General features: G+C 44.3%; 1 protein-coding gene across 1 annotated transcript in view; it reads right to left on the bottom strand.

Moving 5' to 3' along the window:
* The window catches only part of LOC117605627 (uncharacterized), a 178,462-nt gene extending 172,720 nt beyond the window's left edge, over nt 1-5,742 (bottom strand). Inside the window, exon 1 of the mRNA XM_034327158.2 lies at nt 5,584-5,742. The gene's annotated coding sequence lies outside the window, so the exon portion shown is untranslated. The remainder of the gene's footprint in view (nt 1-5,583) is intronic.
* Between the last annotated feature and the right edge of the window lie 258 nt (nt 5,743-6,000).

The following is a 6,000-nucleotide window of genomic DNA, read 5'->3' on the forward strand; positions in this document are numbered from 1 at the left end:
TTATCTTCAATCGTCGGCGAAACAAATTTCACTTCCAAAATTCCACAAAAATATTGCAACCCCTCGCTCAATGAAAAAAGAGAAAAAGGAAGAAATATCGTTTCGTAATTCGAAAAACGCGAAGGGCTTGAAAAAACGATACTACGGGATCCCTTTGACCCTCTAACCATGGAATTGCTGGCAGAGCGTATGATCCCCGTGTCATTTCCCCTCCGAGTGATATCATTCCACGTGGTTTCTGCTTTTGGTCTTTCGGTGTTTCGCGCAACAACCCGAATGGGAATGGTCTCGTCGTATTATATCACGTTACGTCGCATTATGCACCTAGCTTGCACGCGGGAACATTACGATGTTCTCTGTTATGCTGGCTGCTTGGTTAATGTTCTGTGGCAGAATTCCAGCCGCGCTGTCTTCTCGAAACAAAGACTCTGTTTGCGTGCGTTCCGAAGTAGCCGTGTCTGGCCATCGGGTCGCAATTCACCATTTACAATCACCATTTTCCTTTCTCGCTGCGAGCCAGGATGCTGGGATAATATGGCCCGAGAAGGAAACGATCGTTCCGAAAGGGGGTAGTGAACGTAAACTCTGTCACGATGAGCGACTGTTAGCCGCGGTAAAGATTATTATATTAGCTATTTGCGTTGCCATTTCGATTTACGACACGTTTCAATCACGAACAACGAGCGTTCCATTCGAAGTTCCTTTCTTTGACTACGACTGCCGGGCATCGTTTACTTTGCAATGGCTATGGTTTTAGCTGTGTAATGAATCACCGATGACAATGGCGTAAGCAGCTCGTCAGATAGCTATCGAAGAGCTAATGGTTCACGGGTACCATTGAACTTTGATGATTGAAAGGGAACGTGAAAGCAAGTAAAAGGTTACAAGATGTAGGCGTTAGTCGTTCGAGTTATAGAATCCTGTGCAATTCGAAAATTAATAATGAATCCGACACAGAAATCATTAGCAAAGAAAGAATTTGAACGCTGGATTCTTATCGAGGATCCAAGAGCCGGACAGACTCAAGAATGGCCGCGAATAGCCCGACAAAGGGCCGCGTCAGAGAGCGAGGAATTCAGGAAGGCATTACGAGCGTTTTCACGCATCTCCGCGTAGAGGAGAGAACCCGCCGGTGGAATTATTAATTAAGCACACTAATTAAGCGCGTTCATCGCGCTCGCCCGGAGGGGTCAGCCGGTACGCGCGAGACCAACTGAGAGAGTCACGAGGAGCGAGACGGCGCACTTGCGAAGGCAACACGCGATTACAAACGCGATCGATAATAAATTACCTTTCAGCTAGAAACGCTGCGCCACCTTCTCCCTCTCTACGCTTTCATTCGGCCATTAGAAGTCGTTGTTTCTAACCGTTCATTACAGCTCGAAAGCTCACGTGTGTGGCTCATGCGAGAAAGCGTATCTCAACGGCCAAGTAATTATGCTTCCACGATGTAGCGGGAAATGGTGGTGAAAAAGGAGGAGAAAGGGGAGGAGGGATACGAATATTTACAAGGAACCACCCGGACTCTACCCTCCTTAATTAAAATGACCCATCTACCATTTTTTCATTTTTCAAAATACCCGGAACTATTACTACGCTTCTATTAAGAATCTTTGAATTATTTATGCCTTGTGAAAACAAATATTTCCCACGTATCGTTAAGAAAGCTACACACAGTCGTCTAACGAAAACCCGTTAAAATCAAATTCGTACGGTCGGGGTTCTTTCCTTGTTAGAGAGAAAGCATAGCAGGGTCGCGTAATAAATGCATGGGATTAACGAGGAATAAATAACGAGAGACTGTTAATAATGTCGTATACCCTGTGCCCTGTGTAAAACCCTAACCACCTTCTCGTTTCTCTCTCACCCTCCTACGGCTGCCTCTTTTCTTCGCTCTCTACGCAGCTCCCTTTCCTTTCTCGTTAAGCGGCGTCCGGGACTCGTGGAATCGAGGGAGCATACGCAACGCGGCTCCCCGCGAGTCAGGAAACTTTCGAGAATCATTAAAAACGCATCTTCGACCCGTACGCTCGCGATCGGACGCTTAACGAGGCCGTTACGTTACCGAGGAACGAGGTTCGTTACTTTCAGCCTCCTGTCCTCCTCTCTTTCTATCCTTCCAGCCCACAACTCGCAAGAATGCTGACTCTGTTCGGTAACAGAGAATCGAAAGCAACAGGGCAGCAACGGATGGGACAGAGGATTGATATCGTTCCGAGGGAGAAAAAAGCGTAATGAACGCGCTACCGAGTGGTCAGCAAGCAAAACCGTCGAGATTAAACATTTTCGCGGCAAGCTTTTTGTTCGCGATTCGATTAAACACTAGAGGATTTTAATAGCCTCCGCTCGCTTTCCGTTTCTTACCGGACCGAGATGTTACACGCGGCTTGTTCGAACGGGACTCCTTAGCCCGTTAATCTGCGAGAAAAACGAGCGAATCGAACGAAGCAATTGCTCTCCTGTCGAGTTACAATCAATATAGAATGCAAATAATAAATTAGGATTGTTGAATGAGAACATGTCCATTTGTAAAGAACAAGATTGTTTCAATTAATTGTATTTTTCTAAAACCAGCTTTGTTAAGGTAGATGATTTATCATGTCGAAAATCCCTATTGAAACATATAATTATCGCTACCATTTGTTCCGCGATAATCATATTTATTACGCGTGAAACTTTTACATTACGATCCGTAATAGCCCTAGTGATTCTTTGAAGCGAATGAAAAGAGTTCTCTCGAACAGCACACGCGAGAGTCGCGAGTTAAAGCCCGTTTCTCTCGATCTTCTCCCGGGCATAAAGAAGTTAATTATCGCGACGTTTAATTATGTATTTATTTTTAGAGTCCTTTGTCGAGGCACGAGTCCTTTACCAAGAAAAGAGTTACGCCGATTCTCGGTAACCCTTCCCCCATCGTCCATTGCTAGCTGACTGCTAATGAATTTTCACCTTTTTTCGCCTTATTTGCTCATTAGTGCCTTACCCTCGCCTCGTTCTTCTCCCTTCCACCTACCCCGACTCCTCCACCTTCGCCTACCTTTCCGTCTTCCTCCCACACCTCGCTTAATCCCGCGTAGAAGCAGCTCTTTTCTGCGTTCGCGCGCCAGAATTGAATCCATGTTCGAAGAAATTTTTATGATAACCAGCGCGGAAAGTAACCGTGCGTAGATCGGGAATACAATTACGCGAGTGACCAGATGTTCGATCCAGCGTTCCCGCCGTGGGCCAGGGAATCGAGGGTGCAGAGGGAACAAGGGTAAAACAGAGGGATGGGTACCGAGAAAATCCGTTCGATTTGGCTGAAAGCCGCGCTCTGATCGACTCGTTCGCGGATCAGCCGAGTCCACTCTAATTTAGACATTTTCGGCCGGCTGGTATATTTGTTATATTTTCACTCGAATCATTATTACGCGGCACCGCACCAGGGGATTACCGTTTAATCCGGTCCGCTATAAATTGGGCGGAATCGCATTGCCGCGTTACTTCTGCTTCCCTTTTCATCCCTTCGTTTCAACTCTCCCCGTTTCTCTTTCTCTCACCCGTGACACGTTGTAAGTAGAAAAATCAAGTGTTCTTTCGGTACTAATTGACTCACAGATTACATCCCCAAACATTCTACACCCGACTCACTGTGCACCCTCTCGACTCTTAGTTCCCCTTTCTTCTCGTACTTGGTTCGCCCAAGTTTCTCGTTTTTTTTTTTGTTTTTTTTTTCGCGACACAAAATTCCCTTCCCTTCCGGTCGTTCCGCGAAAGGGTTGCGAGGAAAGGGCAGCGGAGAGACGCGAGGGTTGAACAGGGTTGACTTAGAAAAGAAGCACGGTCGGAATGGACAAGAAGAACTGGAAGGAGAAGAGAAAAAAACGAAGGAGGAAACACGGAGGAACGGAATCCAAGAATATTCGGTAAGGTGGAACCGAGGCAGGCATACACGTACGACGGGTTACGACGAAGAGCAAAACGAGACTCGAATCGCGGCAAAGAAATATCGTCGGTCAACGGAGAAAATCCGTATCCTGGCAGTAACGACCAGGATGGACGAACGGGACCGAGAGACGGCGGCTAGCGAGTCGGATAGAAAGAAATCGAGCAGGACAAAGGGAGAAGGATGGAACAGCCGGGCCGTTTGATAGAGGGAGATAAAGGAATGGACAGAAAGAAAGAAAACGTAGGAGAGTGTATGGAGAGGGAGAAGGGAAAGGTACCCTTAGCTGGTTTCCCTCAGGAGATTTTATAATGGCGTCCAGTTATTACCGCAGGACCTCGGGCCACGAACGCGATACGATTCTCCGACAAGGGACGAAGGCCGATTTAACAAGTGGTCAAATATACGGGCCGCACGAGTGATCTCAGCATCCTGGTTAGAAAATGTAGACCGACCACCAAAGACCGATACGCAACCAACGATGATAATGATAACGATGATCGTGAAATGATAAAGAAAATCATAAACTCGTTTATAATTAATAGAAAGAAACAGAGATAGAGAAATATGTTTGATTTAATTAGAGGGTGATATCGCGATCGTTCAAAAGGACAGGGCTTGAAAAAAGACCACATTCATAATTATACCGGTGATAGTATTAACGAAACAACAAACATATCGGATTTCCAATTACGTTCGCGTATCACTGCACAGGATTTGTTGCGAAAAGGAGAAAAGAGCAGGCTTTGATTCCGTTCAAACGTAGTCCGACAATTTAATTATCGTGTTCCTGTATAAATAAACATCGTGCGTAAAAAATAAGATTTTTTAGCATATCCTTTTTATGGCTATCTTGTTTTCACAGTAAATGTCTATGCAACAGCGTAAACATTAACCGAGTTTGTTTTCTAGCTTACCAACTACTCGCTTAATTGTACCAATTATCTGTGAAATTTCTTTGTTCTAACAGCTGGAGCGCATTCTTCATGTTACGCGAGGTTAAGATAAACGACGAAAGATTGACGAACAACGGAATCGTACTTTGTCGTCGTGCCAAAATTCCCGGAATTTCGTGGTACCGTTTTAGTAGCCCAACATTGTGCGTTTCTTCGAGGCGAATCATACTTTTCGCTGATATACGAGATGTCAATTTAATTGCAGAAAATACTTCGGCCCGACACGCGAGCCGCGCGTCGAGCAGTTTAAATTAGAGAGCTCAAAGACGCGGGACTCGTAGTCGCGGCATTCGAACAACGACGGAACACAAACTCGAGCTCGAAAGAACGCCAAGCTCCGATTACTAGAACTTCTCTAGACATTGAGTTTTATTCGCGAGAAAATTCGCAAGAATTTTCGATAATGAAATCTTAACTATAGTTAAATTGTTTAAATAAGATGAAGAAAAAGTAAAACTTCCGAAGCCGTACCCACATTATAGTATAATATTATAAAACCTAACCTAACCTAATTTAACGAATTACGATATCGATATAAATGTTGTACAAACCGTAATTACTGTCATTACTAGTTTTATTCAGCCAGGAATTAATAAAATGTGTGATTACTATTCATTAATGACATGTTTCTATTTGTTTATAACTGTGTGGATACGGCTTTGGAAGTTGTGCCAAAGAAAATTTATTGTTTTATGTACTCACTTTTACAGACGATCCGTAACCAATGAAGATCACGTACACACCCACACACTTGTTACACACCCGATAAATCGCGCGAATATTAACAAGAAATATAATATTGTAATTTACGAGAAACAATATCACGCGTAACATTTTCGCGGAGCGCGATAACGCACGTCGTTACGGGACGAATACCCAAACATGACTAATCGTCCTACGGTGGACCGAATTGCGCTTCGCTTCAACGTCTGGTCACATTACGATCAAAACAAACTTCTGCTGGCTCATTGTATACAATTCTGTACCTGTACGTTCGACAAGCTATTCCTCGCATATTTCGCATTGAAAAAAAATTAGCTGAAGAATTTTAACCCTTTGCACTCGTAAAAACGCTGCCAATCAACTCGGAATTTTTTTTCATATTCGATCAAAATGAAA

The sequence above is a fragment of the Osmia lignaria genome, chromosome 14 (genome assembly GCF_051020975.1).
Source record: "Osmia lignaria lignaria isolate PbOS001 chromosome 14, iyOsmLign1, whole genome shotgun sequence".
Taxonomy (NCBI): domain Eukaryota; kingdom Metazoa; phylum Arthropoda; class Insecta; order Hymenoptera; family Megachilidae; genus Osmia; species Osmia lignaria.